This window comes from Oncorhynchus nerka, linkage group LG27 (assembly GCF_034236695.1).
Source record: "Oncorhynchus nerka isolate Pitt River linkage group LG27, Oner_Uvic_2.0, whole genome shotgun sequence".
NCBI lineage: Eukaryota > Metazoa > Chordata > Actinopteri > Salmoniformes > Salmonidae > Oncorhynchus > Oncorhynchus nerka.
The window spans coordinates 14,361,089-14,378,047 of record NC_088422.1 but is presented as its reverse complement, the minus strand read 5'-3'; positions in this window follow the sequence as shown (position 1 = coordinate 14,378,047).

Sequence of the window (16,959 nt, the reverse complement as noted above, 5' to 3'; positions counted from 1 at the left end):
TGTAAAACGTCAGCCTTGTTCTCCGGCGCCATCTTGTTTTGTGTGTGTATATTTGTGTGGCTCTTTTTTTTTCTTTCTCGTACCCCCTTCATTAACCTCCACGGGCCTCCGGTTGAATACCCGTGGTCTAGCTCATCATATGACAGTGATTCCATGCCAGCATAGGCAGAATCTTTTAAAACTATATACTCTTCATACACATCAAATTTCCAGAGTGGGCTCTCTGGTACTTTTAATGATATGACCCATTTGATATATAGAAATTGATATTCTAGGTCATTAACCAAATCACAGGTCTCTATTAGGATTGCTCATTCAGAAAATCACCAGCAGAGGTAGTTCCTTTTGAATCCATTTTCCCATTCACTGTTGGTGGGGCTCATAACATGCATGATACCTTCAGAATTAGCAGAGAGCCCACATTTGATGTATATTATTCCAAACAATGTCTTAAAATGAACTAAATTCAAAAGGGTATCTTTTTAGATATTTGTAATGTAATAAAAGAACATGAAAATGTGTATTTCAGGATCTAGACGTACTCCATATGTTAGAGCACACCAAAGAGTATAATGACACCAAGATGTCTGTATTGTGTACAGTTCACGGATCATAGACCTATCCATGCCTCCTGTAAGACCCTAAGATGGGCATTTTTATCCTGATTTCCCCCAAAACAAATTGTGATACAAATGTAAACAACAAGACAAACGTCCCCCCCAATGAAGTTTTTATGTGAGAATTGGCAGAATAATCTGAGGCACCCATAATTTGTTATGCCTACTCTGGTGTGGAATTTCCCATGTAGAGATGACTGATCAGATATGGGTGAGAATGTCAGACGGCACTCATTGCTGTAGTTATAATCTAGATGTTCTATAGAAGCTCTTCAATGGCAGAGACATTATCCAGTGGGGCGTTAAGTATGTGTTGAGGCTAATGATGTTGAGAACATAAAGGTCTGGATGAGGCCTCTGGGAAGGCTTCATTAGCGGAGCATGGCAGAGCAGACGGCCACCAGGTGTTGAAGGTAGGTGCATTAGCACAGTAGCGATTGTAGGTTAATGCTAAAGCAATGATCATTAAGGCGACGGTGTGGAGGTTAATTTGCAAGCTAATGTCCATTAGAGAAGGGCTTCCAGGGGGAAGTGGAGGCGGAGCTGCTGCTACTCTGTCAGCTTGAATAATGAGCTGCTCTACTTTCTAGAGAGAGGGCAGTGAGACTGGCTACATCAGCAATGGGAGACAGTGTGTGTGTTCGGTTGCATGGACATGTGTACGTCAGTTTATTTGTCATAAGCACAGAAGTATACACAGTACAATGCAATGTTTGTGTGTGTACCTGTCGTGCATGTTTGTGTGCTTGCAGAAGGAGTGTGGAGCACTGCTTAGGGCACTTGGGCCGTAGTACAAGGTCCCCAAACGTGACAAGCTGTGTACATGGAATCAGTGTTAAATGAAGACAAATCTACTGCTAAGTACTGTAGTAACAACCATGGCAACTAGACTGTCAGGACAGTATTTAGTCTTATCTGACAATTACACCAACTAGACTGAATCAGGACAGTATTTAGTCTTATCTGACAATTACACCAACTAGACTGAATCAGGACAGTATTTAGTCTTATCTGACAATTACACGGGGCAAGGTGATGCAATTCCACTGATTCTCTGAGCAAATGGAAAATGTCAAGCCTAAATTCCATCCATCTGTACTCAGAGAGTCCTCTTTTGATCTGTGCCAAGGCTGCCCCTCTCTGATATCCGGAAGGATTATTCTCCAAATCTCTCTCAAATCCCTAATCTCATTTATCCCCACGGCACACCAAAGGTGTTCTCGCTGTGTGTGTGTCAGTCAGTCTCCCACTACTTGTGTCCAATATATGTCTCAAACAAAGAACAGTAGCACAGTACTGATGCAGCACCACATCGCTTTCACAACATTCTAGGATCATGTTATCTTCAATCTTCAATGCTACCCTAAATGATGGACAGAATAGAATCCATTGAACATCTACAATCTAGATGTTGCTCTGAGCTGCTGTTCACTCTCCTGTCTCTCCCAGGTGTACCATACGTTCCACTCTCTGCTTTGTTGTTCAGACAGTAACACTGTGACAGTGGAAGTGTTAGCAGGCTAATGAGCTTAGCTCTGTCTCCCACCTGAGGCGCTGAACCATACTGGGCTGATCAGAGCTGATTGAGCTGCGGGTATCTGACAGAAACACCTGGCTGGCTCTGTACACCTCTGTCTTCCTCCCATCGTCCTCTTCCAGCCCTGCTTCCACACCTCCCCACGCTGCACACGGCTGATAGCACAACTCAGCCCTGTCAACACGCAGGATAATCAGGAGCCGGGGATTCTGGGTAAGCCGTGATAATCCCTCAGATGGAATATGGAAAGCATCAGAGTTATTCAATGGGATACAGATAAAGGTAGAGGAAAAGTGTGTGTGTGTGTGTTGGGTGCTGGTTGTGTGAAGGGAGTGTGTGTGTGGTGTTTGTTTCGGTGCTGGTTTTGTGAAGGGAGTGTGTGTGGTGTGTTTGTGTATAATATGTCTGCCAGCTGTGTGTATGTGCATGTGAAATTGACAATTTATTTCAGGGAAAGAAAAAAAGATGTATTCAGAGCCCTCCAAATCCCAGAGAAGGTACTACTGCTCGACACCCTTCCACAGTAACTTCCTATTAATATTAAGTCAATCCCCAAAAGCCTAATTTAGTCAAATGCAAAAGAGGATTCACATTTCACATTCTCATCTTAATTAAGTAACAGCTGTGGATACTGTACCACTAAAGCACCTCTGTGAGACAAATCTCATGAGCCATATAAAATCCTATCTTAATTTGCTGCTTTGTAGACTAATAATTATGCCATATACTGTGTGTGAATGTCGTGTTAATGGAAGTCTATAAATGTCTGAGGAAAGCAGAGTGTCAGATGGAGAGAAGAAATAACGCTAGTTTGAAACCTTAATAACCTTTTTCCTCTCATCTCTCAATCTTCCTCTCTCTGTCTTTCTATGTTCTCTTCCTTCTCTCATTTCTTCACTACTGAGGCGATTAGTGTAATCAGCTGGCTGTGAGAATGATGCCGTTATTAACTGGTCTACTGTCAGGAGGCTTTCTGGAGCAGTGGATGATTGTGGGAGCAGGCAGGGATTGTCTAGCTTCATTTCAGATAAGTGGCTAATCACTAAATTACTAATTGCCCCTTTACAGTCTAAGAGGGAGGCAAAGAAATCCATTTTTACTCCATGTCTCTTTGCTACAGAGGTAATATACAGAGAATATAACCTACAGACATGGAGCACACAAACCTCATCCCCCTAAATACCTGTCCCTCTTCTCACTCACTGCTACTCTTCATGAGTTTCTGGTGTGTAGACTACTTTCATCAATGACAAAGCCCCGACAGAGCTCATCAATCAGTGTTCAGAGTCAATGGGCGTAAATTAAGTTGCTAGACGGGCAATCTGATATATTGATTTCTGCTACACACACACACACACAGTGAGTAGCATAAACATAAATCCAATGACATTCACACGATATAGGACTGTGCAGATAGATACTTATCGCTTCTCACATCAGACTTGAGAATCAATGTTTCATCAACATAAAACACCCTTGACGAGATGAAAGGTTGAAACTTTTAATTGAGCCCAAAAGACATGAAAACCCTGCCGTCTCTCCGATAATCTCTCATCTCTGTGTTTAGCCTTGGCGTTCTCCCGCGCGACACCAACTCATAGTCATCTAAATTATGTGAAACCTTGGTTAATTATGCTTGGGGAAATAATCTCCAACAGCTATGGAGCCTGAGCCCAGCAGACCCTCCCCAGGGCCCAAATTTCGAGGGTTTTAATCGGTAAAATATGTGCGCGCGACGTCGCTAATCTCAAAGTAATCTCACACTTTTATTTTTATTTATTTTATGGGATTTCACACAGCCACAGATCAGATCTGATTTGCGTAATCCTCTGATTCTGATAAAACAAACGTTTGTCCTTCTGTTAAAATAAATGTCATCTCCCTCTATGAAATATTCAAAAAATTCCCCATGATTCTGCCTCTGAGGTGATATTAGTGTAGGTGAACCAGACATCTGTTTGTTACACCGCAAGTAATCATCCTGATGATATTACGATAATCATAAATGTATTAACTACATTAATTGTAACTAGTCAGTGAAAATATCTGTATATTTATGTGTGTGTGTTTGCACTACAGGAGTGCATCTGTGTCTGCGTGCATCTGCATATGGATGTCTCTCCGATCAAACTCTTGCGGCTCTTCCACTGACCTCCATTTTCCGCTTAGTGAGTTTAGTGAAATCCTTGGTGTGGAGAAGCGGTGATAAACTGGGGAGGAGAGAGGGAGGGGAGGGCAGCCCGGAGGCGGGTAGGAGGAGGGGGCACGCTCTGCTGACTCCATCACTCCTGGAGAGGGTGAGTTAAGGTGGAGACAGACCCTGGGCCTGCCTCATTATCATCTGCCATCTCTCTCCATCCACCCCCTTCTCTCTCCATCCCCCCTTCTCTCTATCCTCCCTCCCCTCTATCCTCCCTCCCAGTCCACTCGCTCGGTCTCATCTCTTGTCTCTCCATCTCTCTCTCACACACTGCTGCCAGATTAGAGCTGGTGAATCGATGCTGCCTCTGCCCTCACTAAATGCTCTACAAGCTCCATTGGCGTTTCAATGGCTACTGTCCTCCCTGCTACTGCCCTCTCTGCTACTGCCCTCTCTACCAATCACTCAATCAACCTCACTGTCTTCCTAATGACTCAGTCATTTTCTCTTTCCATCTCGCTCTTTGTGATATACACTACCGTTCAAAAGTTTGGGGTCACTTAAAAATGTTATGGTTGTGAAAGAAAATCTAATTGATCTGAAATACAGTGTAGACATTGTTAATGTTGTAAATGACTTTTGTTGCTGGAAACAGCAGATCTTTTTATGGAATATCTACATAGGCGTACAGAGGCTAATTATCAGCAACCATCCATTTTTAGGGCCTACATCTGACACCAGCTGGTATAGAGGCCCTGGATGGCAGGAAGCTTCGCCCCAGTGATGTATTGGGCCATGCGCACTATCCTCTGTAGCCCCTTGCGGTCGAAGGCCAAGCAGTGACCGTACCAGACGGTCCTCAAATCCTTTTTGAGGATCTGAGGACACATGCAAAATCTCTTCAGTCTCCTGAGGGGGAATAGGTGTTGTCATGCCCTCTTCACAACTGTCTTGGTGTGTTTGGATCATAATAGTTTGTTGGTGATGTGGGCACCAAGGAACTTGAAGCTCTCAACCTGCTCAACTACAGCCCCGTTGATGAGAATGGGGGCGTGCTCTGCCCTCCTTTTCCTGTAGTCCACGATCATCTCCTTTGCCTTGATCATGTTGAGGGAGAGATTGTTATCCTGGCACCACTGCCAGGTCTCTGACCTCCCTATAGGCTGTCTCATCATTGTCGGTGATCAGGCTGTTGTCGTCGGCAAACTGAATGATGGTGTTGGAGAGGTGCTTGGCCATGCAGTCATGGGTGAACAGGGAGTACAAGAGGGGACTGAGCACACACCCTTGAGGGGCCCCCTGTGTTGAGGATCAGCGTGGCAGATGTGTTGTTACATACCCTTCCACATGGGGGCGGCCCGTCAGGAAGTCCAGGATCCAGAGGGAGGTGTTTAGTCCCAGGGTCCTTAGCTTAGTGATGAGCTTTGAGGGCACTATGGTGTTGAACGCTGAGCAAGTCAATGAATGTAGTCAATGAATAGCATTCTCACAAAGGTGTTCCTTTTGTCCAGGTGGGAAAGGGCAGTGTGGAGTGCAATAGAGATGGCGTCATCTGTGGATCTGTTGGGGCGGTATGCAAATTGGAGTGGGTCTAGGGTTTCTGGGATAATGGTGTTGATGTGAGCCATTACCAGCCTTTTAAAGCACTTCATGGCTACAGATGTGTGTGCTATGGGTAGGTAGTCATTTAGGCAGGTTACTTTGGTGTTCTTGGGCTAGGGACTATGCTGGTCTGCTTGAAACATATAGGTATTACAAACTCGGTCAGGGACAGGCTGAGAATGTCTGAAGACACTTGCCAGTTGGTTAGCGCATGCTCGGAGAACACGTCCTAATGTGTCTGGCTTATGAATGTTGACCTGTTTTAAAAGGTCTTATTCACATCGGCTACGGAGAGCGTGATCACACAGTCGTCCAGAACAGCTGGTGCTCTCATACATGCTTCTGTGTTGCTTGCCTCGAAGCGTGCATAGAAGTCATTTGCCTCATCTGGTAGGCTCATGTCATTGGGCAGCTCACGGCTGTTCACGGCTGTTCTTTCCGACGAGCATCGGAGCCGGTGTAGTACGATTCAATCTTAGTCCTGTATTGACGCTTTGCCTGTTTAATGATTAGTCAGAGGGCATAACGGGATTTATTATAAGCGTCTGGGTTAGAGTCCCGCTCCTTGAAAGCGGCAGCTCTACCCTTTAGCTCAGTGCAGATGTTGCCTGTAATCCATGGCTTCTCGTTGGGGTATGTACGTACGGTCACTGTGGGGACGACGTCATCGATGCATTTATTGATGAAGACGGTGACTGATGTGGTGTACTCCTTAATGCCATCAGGAGGATAGAGTTATGGTCAGATTTGCCAAATGGAGGGCGAGGGAGAGCTTTCTATGCGTCTCTGTGTGTGGAGTAAAGGTGGCCTAGAGCTTTTTCCCTTAGGTTGCACATGTAACATGTTGGTAGAAATGAGGTAAAACATATTTAAGTTTCCCAGCATTAAAGTGAATGGCCACTAGGAGCGGCGCCTCTGGATGAGCATTTTCTTGTTTGCTTATGACCTTATGCAGCTTGTTGAGTGCGGTCTTCGCACCAGCACCGGTTTGTGGTGGTAAATAAACAGCTAGAGAAAAATATAGATAAACTCTAGGTAAATAGCGTGGTCTACCGCTTATCATGAGATACTCTACCTCGGGGGAGCAAAACCTTGAGACTTCCTTAATATTAGATTTGTTGCACCAGCTGTTATTGACAAATAAACACAGACCACCACCCCTGGTCTTACCAGAGGCAGCTGTTCTATCTTGCCCATGCACGGAAAACCCAGCCAGCTGTATGTTATCCATGTTGTCGTTCAGACTCGGTGAATCACAAGATATTACAGTTCTTAATGTCCAGTTGGTAGGATGGTCTTGATCGGAGCTCATCGAATTTATTCTCCAATGATTGCACATTGGCTAATAGGGCTGATGATAGAGGCAGGTTACCCACTCACCAACAAATTCTTACAAGGCACCCCGACCTGCGTCCCCTATATCTCCGCCTCTTCTTCATGCAAATTACAGGGATTTGGACCTTGCCCGGTGTTTGAAGTAAATTCTTTGTGTCTAACTCATTAAAGAAAGAATATTTGTCCAGTACGAGGTGAGTAATCGCTGTTCTGATATCCAGAAGCTCTTTTCGGTCATAAGAGCCGGTGACAGAAAACGTATGTACAAAATAAGTTAAAACAACGCGAAAAAACACACAATAACATAATTGGTTAGGAACCCGCAAAACGGCAGCCATCTCGTCCAGCGCCAGTAATATAATGATAGTACTAAAATAATTGTATCAGTATGCCAGTGTCTGGAGTATAGTTTTATTTATCTGTTATTTTACCAGGTAAGTTGACTGAAAACACGTTCTCATTTGCAGCAACGACCTGGGGAATAGTTACAGGGGAGAGGAGGGGGATGAATGAGCCAATTGTAAACTGGGGATTATTAGGTGACTGTGATGGTTTGAGGGCCAGATTGGGAATTTAACCAGGACACCAGGGTTAACACCCCTACTCTTACGATAAGTGCCATGGGATCTTTAATGACGGCAGAGAGTCAGGACACCTGTTTAACGTCCCATTCAAAAGATGGCACCCTACACAGGGCACCCTACTGCCCTGGGGCATTGGGATATTTTTTTTAGACCAGAGGAAAGAGTGCCTCCTACTGGCCCTCCTCCACCACTTCCAGCAGCATCTGGTCTCCCATCCAGGAACTGACCAGGACCAACCCTGCTTTGCTTTAGAAGCAAGCCAGCAGTGGTATGCAGGGTAGTATGGTGCTGGCATAGTATCAGTGTCTGTAGTATAGCGTCGGTACCTGGAGTATAGCGTCGGTACCTGGAGTATAGCGTCGGTACCTGGAGTATAGCGTCGGTACCTGGAGTATAGCGGCGGTACCTGGAGTATAGCGGCGGTACCTGGAGTATAGCGGCGGTACCTGGAGTATAGTATAAAAATCTGAGGCATAGTATCAGTGTCTGTAGTATAGAGGCAGTATCTGGAGTATTGTGGCAGTACTTCAATATAGTACTATGGTGTTCTACAGTAATAAATAAAAGCTGCTACTGTGCGTTTCTAACAGGCCCAGAGTGGCAGAAACATGCCTGTTACTCGTCACTGAAAGAAGGAATAATCACTGAAAGAGATAATTGCTTCCGCTTCCTTGTCTTTTCCCCCACTTTTATTCCTCTCACTCTCCAGCCTAGTGATTACCCCTCGTTAAAATCAGAGTAAAACAGTGTTAGCGCCGATCGTTAGGGCTCTTCTGCTTCTCACACGCTCAGTCATTACCTCTTACTAAATGAATGGCCTTTGAGGAATGTTATTCTAGTTCCAATTAGCTCTCAAAGATTGGAGGAGAGCCAAGCTAGGAAAACACACACAGATGAACACACACACAGTTGCACACGTACACTCACACAGTCAAGGCACAGACTCAGAACAGCAGCTAATGGCTATGGCAAATCTCTCAGGGAACTCAAGAGCTTTAAACTACACATTGTAAATCCCTCTCCGATTAGTGAATTCACACACCGCTCCAAACGACTGTTTATCTGCCACCAATTACCACTCACAGCCACCAGAGACCTTCACTATACAAATAAGCTCTACACATGCACATATGCACGCATGAATACATACGTACACACACACCCACACAGTCTTAACAGCAGATTGCTAGGTGTCTTATCTGTCCATGTTAGTATGACGGGAGGATTTAGTCACATGACCTGAGAGACAGGAGCAGTCAGGCACCAAAACTCATTTCCACCTTCAAAGAGTCTCTTATCTCTTCAGACTGCTCGCCATGTGTGTTCGTGTGTGACAGTGTGTATGTGCGAGAGTAAGTTGAGATTTTATGCAGTTGCTGTCTGTATATACAGTACTGTATATTTGTATAGCTCAAATGCATTTAACATCAAATTTAATAGGTCTGCCCTCTGTCACACACACACACACACACACACACACACACACACCAAGATCCCAAGGTGTGCTGCCTTGCCACTCAACTGTGGTTGCCAGGGTGATGTAATATGGCTCCTACTGTATGGTCACCTAGCTTGGCACCATCACCATGGCGACTCCAGATGCAATCTTCCTAGCCAATCAAATGGTTGTGCTGACCTGTGGAGAGCAGTGGGCCAGCCTGTGACCTGGCCTTCAACGCTACACTAATCAGAAACGCATTAGGCTAATCCTACAGAACTCAACAGTAGCACCACACAGATGGCAATAAACGGCATTATTAATAATAAACACAGACATCATAAGCAGCTTTATGATGTATGACAACATTATACTGTCAACATCATCCATGAGATCTTCCTCTTTTTTTAACCACCATGTTATGTTATAGCAGTGTGTGTGTGTGTGTGTGTGGTGGGGGGGGGGGGGGGGGGGGGCGGCGGCAGCAGAAATCAATATATCGGATTGCCCGTCTAGCAACTTAATTTACGCCCATTGACTCTGAACACTGATTGATGAGCTCTGTCGGGGCTTCGTCATTGATGAAAGTAGTCTACACACCAGAAACTCATGAAGAGTAGCAGTGAGTGAGAAGAGGGACAGGTATTTAGGGGGTAGGGGGATGAGGTTTGTGTGCTCCATGTCTGTAGGTTATATTCTCTGTATATTACCTCTGTAGTGAAGAGACATGGTGTAAAAATTGATTTCTTCACCTCCCACTTAAAGACTGTAAAGGGGCCATTAGTAATTTAGTGATTAGCCACTCGTCTGAAATGAAGCTACAAAAATCCGTGCCTGCTCCCACAATCATCCACTGCTCCAGAAATATCTGAATTAAGTACTTGAATATATGATATTTAAAATACAAAGTATTTTCAAATAGACCGCCCAAAACAAGTACTTATATTATTCGTAAAAAACACTTGGTCTGCCAAATTGTATTTGAAAATACTATTATCAAACACCTGGGTTAAATGCATGGGAGTGTATTTTAGTCTAAGAATTTGAGTATTCCCAAATAAAATATATTTGAATACTTACTTTGAATGTATGTGAAAGTAATTGAGATATTTGAAATAGCATTTTAACCCAGAGCGAGAGTACATTCTGTGCATTCGGAAAGTATTCAGACCCCTTGACTTTTTCCACAGTTACATTACAGCCTTATCCTAAAATTGAATATTTTTCCCCTCAATCTACACACAATACCCCATAATGACAAAGCAAAAACAGGTTTTTAGAAGTCTTAGCAAATTTACACAAACAAACTGATATTACATAAGTATTTAGACACTTTACTTTGTTGAAGCACCTTTGGCAGCGATTACAGCCCACAAGCTTGGCACACCTGTATTTGGAGAGTTTCTCCAATTATTCTCTGCAGATCTTCTCAAGCTCTGTCAGGTTTGATGGGGAGTGTTGCTGCACCACTACTTTCAGGTCTCTCCAGAGATGTTCGATCGGGTTGAAGTCCGGGCTGAGATTTGTCCTGAAGCCACTCCTGCGTTGTCTTGGCTGTGTGCTTAGGGTTGTTGTCCTGTTGGAAGGTGAATCTTCACCCCAGTCTGAAGTCTTGAGCGCTCTGTTGCAGGTTTTCGTCAAATTTCTCTGAACATCTTTCCCTCGATCCTGACTAGTCTCCCAGTCTCTGCAGCTGAAAAACATCCCCAAAGCATGATGCTGCCACCACTGTGCTTCACCGTAGGGATTGTGCCAGGTGTCCTCAAGACCTGACGCTTGACATTCAGGCCAAAGAATTCAATCTTGGCTTCATCAGATCAGAGAATCTTGTTTCGCATGGTCTCAGAGCCCTTTAGGTGCCTTTTGGCAAACTTCAAGTGGACTGTCATGTGCCTTTTACTGAGAAGCGGCTTCTGTCTGGCCACTCTACTATTAAGGCCTGATTGGTGGAGTGCTGCAGACATTGTCTGTCCTTCTGGAAGGTTCTCCCATCACCACAGAGGAACTCTAAAACTCTGTCAGATTGACCATCGTTCTTGGTCATCTCCCTGACCAAGGCCCTTTTCCCTCGATTGCTAAGTTTGGCTGGAAGGCCAGCTCTATGAAGAGTCTTGGTGGTTCCAAACTTGTTCCATTTAGGAATGATGGAGGCCACTGCATTCTTGGGGACCTTCAATGCTGCAGAAATGTTTTGGGACCCTTCCTCAGTTCTTTGCCTCGACACAATCCTGTCTTGGAGCTTTAAGGACCTTTGACTCTAATTCCTTCGACCTCATGGTTTTTGCTCTGACATGCACTGTCAACTGTGGGACCTTATTTCGACATGTGTGTGCTTTTCCAAATCATGTCCAATCAATTGAATTTACCACAGGTGGACTCCAAGTTGTAGAAACATCAATGATGATCAATGGAAACAGGATGCACCTGAGCTCAATTGAGTCTCGTAGTAAAGTCTGAGTACTTATGTAAATACGTTTTTATTTTTTTACATAAAAAAAAAAAACATTTGTAAAGAAAAAAAAAAAAAAACTTTTGCTTTGTCATTATGGGGTATTGTGTGTGTAGATTGAGGGGGAAAATTATGTAATAGACTTTAGAATAAGGCTGTAATGTGGAAAAAGTCAAGGGCTCTGAATACTTTCCAAATGCACTGTATCAGTGTTTTGATCCAGTGAAACGTGTTCCATGACTGAGTGCCATAGAGCAGTAGGAGGTCGAAGGGAATTGTGATGATCTGGCATGTCTGTGAGGGCTTACCAAGCGCTCCATACACAAATAAGAGTTATGCTAATAGGTAATGACTGGTAGTTAAGGCCATAGAAATATAATGAATAGAACAGACTTGGAACCTCTAACCCTGGCAATTTGACTGGTAAACTCATGAGTACACTCGCAATGGCTGCCTGGTATTGTGTTGCAATAATTTCCATGGTAGTGTATAATGTTCATTCAAAATGCTAATTGATGTGGCTCATGCAATTGAACATATGTTTTTGTAATGTCAGTTGAGTTGATTCAAAAAAAATCACAGCACAGATTGATGGGTACACTTCCTGCTTTGCTCCTATGGGTAGTCTCACAATGACCGCCATTCCACCCATTTTACCATCATTGATTTGAATGGGGACGCCCATTCTATTTCTATGGTTAAGGCATTCTGTGGTGAAGATTATCCAGTTCGAGATTATAGTCCTGGATGGAGGCTTAATCCTGGAATGGTGTGCCATCAGTGCTTTTACTCCAGAAGACTTCATTTGTGTGTGGTTTTGGATCTATGGTGAGAATAGGTGGCCACTTAATTTCTAGATGAATACGGCTGGTTACGGTGAACAGTGTTTTTATTTTGTTTAGTTTCAATGATTTACTAGTTTTTATTTAGTTGTACAATTTAGTTATTTCGCTTTGACATTATTTTGTGTTAGGGACAGAAAGCATGTGTTGGAGACATTTGTGTTGCATAGTTTTTTGGAGATGTCTTCTTGCAACTGGGAGTCAGTCATACATACCGTGATTTGTCAGGTCATTGACTTAATTTAATTTAAACTAATCTATCTCAATGTGACTTGGATTTAAAAGGAATAGTGCTGAGATTGGTGCAAAAAATATGGTGGAAGCCAGGAAACCTGAGATTGCGTATGTTTACACCAATCCAATGTACATGTAAGAAAGATTTAAGTTAGCAACCTAGCCAACTTTTCCTTGCTAGCTAGTGATAACTTACAGAACAGGATAGCTAACAACTGAAGTTCCTTCTGGAAAAATAAAGTAATTAAATCGCTAGTGATACTTGTCAAATATCTATATACTGACAAGATACTGGACTGACCGCTCTAACAATGGGAATAAATGTTTGCAAAAGCTGTGAGGAGGTGGGATCCAGCGGGGATATACTAGCCAATGAGAGGGCAGATACACGTGTGAACAACAGGCACAACATGGATATAAAATAGTTCTCAAAGTTACCGGAATGGCACATGCTTCCACGTGTATCGGTACATTCGAAACAACCTAAACATTAGGCTGCATTTATCCACTAACTTCAGTAGTTGAACACCCCCCAAAAGCTTGAAATCTTCATTGAAAAACCCATTCGATTTTTGCCCGAAGTAAAAATAAAAACATTTAAAAATTTTTTTAATTTTAGTTAGTTTGAGTTAGATGAACAGTTACAGTATAGCTTTCGTTTTTCAAAACAGGTTTGTTCATTATTTTATTTGTTTACAAAATTGTTTTCATAATTAGTTTTGGTTTCAGTTTTACTATAATAATACATTTACTATAATAACATTGCTGTGTAGATGGTATTTTCAGCCAGCAACTATCAGGAAAAAACAATTTAAAAAATATATTTTAGTGTTAGTTTCAACTATTGTACAATATGATACAAAACACAGCAAAAAATAATTGAGTGCACTGGGCCTTTAATATAATTAGAAATGGCAATGGGTACATCAGGAATGGCCATGGCCTCGCAGTTTGTGTACACATCGAGACAAAAACACACAAAGCAATCTCGTTTGTCCATTTCACTTTAACCTGTACACGGGACAATTTATTAAACTATTCATTAAAATCCAAAAAGATGAGTTTTCACAAGGTAGCAAAGTAATAGTGACTTCTGAAATTGTTTGACAACCACTCATGGTAGTATTCTATCACTGCTCCAGATTAACATGCAGTTCGTTCAACTGCTCCCGAATGTTCTATTTTCTACAGAGATCTGTATATCATGACGAGATGCTCATGTCTCCGCCCTAACAATGGGAGTCATCCCAAAGGCGGGAAGGCAGAAGACAAGTTTAGGTCCAAAATAAACCCATAGGATTTATTTTGGACAGATTTTTGGCAAGAGTAAAACCTCTCGCTTCGCCTCTTCTGATCTGTTCTCTCTCAAGAGGCAGAGTTCAAACTTTAGTCAACAGTGACCTCCAGTGGTGGACAGAGCACTGTTTTTGTCACAGGCCATTGCAGTAGTTTACAATTAAATCTCAATTCATCCTGAAGAACTGGAAAGATATGAAACATTCATAAACCCTGTTTACTGGATTGTGACGCATTGACTGACCAAATGATGATTGTGTCTAACCAGGTTTCCATCCAACTTTGTGTATGCGAGTAAAACACATGTCGAATATTTGTTTTTAATGACAGGCCTGATGGAAACATATTGTAATGAAACAGCAGGGAGCAGGTCTCGAACCCTCGACCTTCTAGCCCGAAGTCCAGCAAAAGCGTGCTCAAGCGGCAGAGTCGATATCCGCGCTTATAAACCCAGGTTCGTTACAATATTTACGGTACATTTTCTAAATGTAAACAAAACAAAACACACTAGATAAGGTGGTATCTTTTTGTGCCGAGGGTCTTATTCTGGTGACATGATCATCGATGATTGGTAGCCGTTTTACAAATACAAATCTTGCTCTTTTGTCCATAATAATGTCAGTAGGCTATACGTGCACTCGCACGTACCAATACCAACAAGAAACCAATCAGTAGTGTTAAATGCGATGGAAATCCATTTAACCTTGTATTTTCATTTGGTATGTGGGAATTTAACCGCAAATCGGGGCGGCAGGTTAGAGCGTTAGACTAGTAACCGGAAGGTTGCGAGTTCAAACCCCCGAGCTGACAAGGTACAAATCTGTCGTTCTGCCCCTGAACAGGCAGTTAACCCACTGTTCCTAGGCCCTCATTGAAAATAATAATTTGTTCTTAACTGACTTGCCTGGTTAAATAAATAAATGTTTTTAAAAAATTGTATTTTGTCCATTACGTGCAAATGAAAAGTCTGGTGGGAAAATGCGTGTATTGATTTTATATTCTCATGAAATTCTGTTGCCAATTGGATGGAAACATAGCTACTGACGTTCGTGTAACTATGCATTTATGAGCTGTGTTCCGTTTTGATACTTGGAGTTGATATTCATAAAAATAAATTCCCCTCGAACACGCCCACAAACTGGGGAAAACGAACATTCTGACCCTTTAAGAGCTAACTTCGTTGGCGATTTTTAGTTCTACAGAAATAACAAAACATGCTGTGTTGTTCAACTGAGTTTGCAAAAACATGAACACCTGCTCTTTCCTACGATCGACTAACCAGGTGAATGCTATGATCCGTTATTGATGTCAATAGCTAAATCCACTTCAATCAGTGGAGATGAATGAAGTAGACAGATTAAATAAATATTTTTAAACCTTGATAGACAGACAAAAGATTTAACATGGGCCAACATTCCTGTGGAATTTTAGGAAGGTGTTCTTAATGTTGTCTCGAGGCTTAAAAATCCTTATTTAACTCGTCTCCTCCCTTTAATCTTGAAGTGGATTTAACAGGTAACATCAATAAGGGATCATAGCTTTCACCTGGAATCACCTGGTCAGTGTCATGGAAAGAGCAGGTATTCCTAATGTTTTGTACAATCATATACAAATGTAAGGTTTGAAATTGTTTGTCTAATATTACATCTGTTTGGGCTTCTTGCAGTCAATTTGCAGTCTCCAAATGTGACATTGTTGCGGCCCCCTGACCATTCGCTCAAGAAAAATAAAATAAAAATTGTCCCGTTGATGATTCTCTACTATTATTCTGACATTTCACATTCTTAAAATAAAGTGGTGATCCTAATTGACCTAGGATTAAATGTCAGGAATTGTGAAAAACTGAGTTAATGTATTTCGAATTGTACACCAAAGTGTATGGAAACTTCTAGGCTACCCTGGAAATATCATGGCTACCCTGCGTTAGAGCGTTGGACTAGAAACAGAAAGGTTGCAAGATGGAATCCCCGAGCTGACAAGGTACAAATGTTGTTCTGCCCCTGAACAAGGCAGTTAACCCACTGTTCCTAGGCAGTCATTGAGAATAAGAATTTGTTCTTAACTGACTTGCCTAGTTAAATATATCCACATTATTGTCCAGCTCATGATGCCATCTATTTTGTGAAGTGCACCAGTCCCTCCTGCAGCAAAGCACCCCCACAACATGCTGTCACCCCTGTGCTTCACGGTTGGGGTGGTGTTCTTCGGCTTGCAAGCATCCTCCTTTTCCTCCAAACATAACGATGGTCATTATGGCCAAATCGTTTTTTCATCAGACAAGAGGACATTTCTACAAAAAGTACAAAAGTCTTTGTCCCCATGTGCAGTTAAACCGTAGTCTGGCTTTTTATATGGCGGTTCTGGAGCAGTGGCTTCTTCCTTGCTGAGCGGACTTTCAGGTTATGTCGATATAGGACTCGTTTTTACTGTGGATAGATACTTTTGTACCTGTTTCCTCCAGCATCTTCACAAGGTCCTTTGCTGTTGTTCTGGGATTGATTTGCACCAAAGTACGTTCATCTCTAGGAGACAGAACGTGTCTCCTTCCTGAGCGGTATGACGGCTGTGTGGTCCCATGTTTATACTTACGTACTATTGTTTGTACAGATGAACGTGGTACCTTCAGGCATTTGGAAATAGAGTTGAGAATGCCAAGAGTGTGCAAAGCTATCAAGGCAAAGGGTGGCTACTTTGAAGAATCTCAATTATAAAATATATTTTGATTTGTTTAACATTTTTGGTTACTACATGGTTCCATATGTTTTATTTCATAGTTGTCTTCTATTATTCTACAATGTAGAAAATAGTCTAAATAAAAAGACCCTGGAATGTGTAGGTGTGTCCAAACTTGACACATACTTTTGTGTGTGTATGTGGATCCTTCA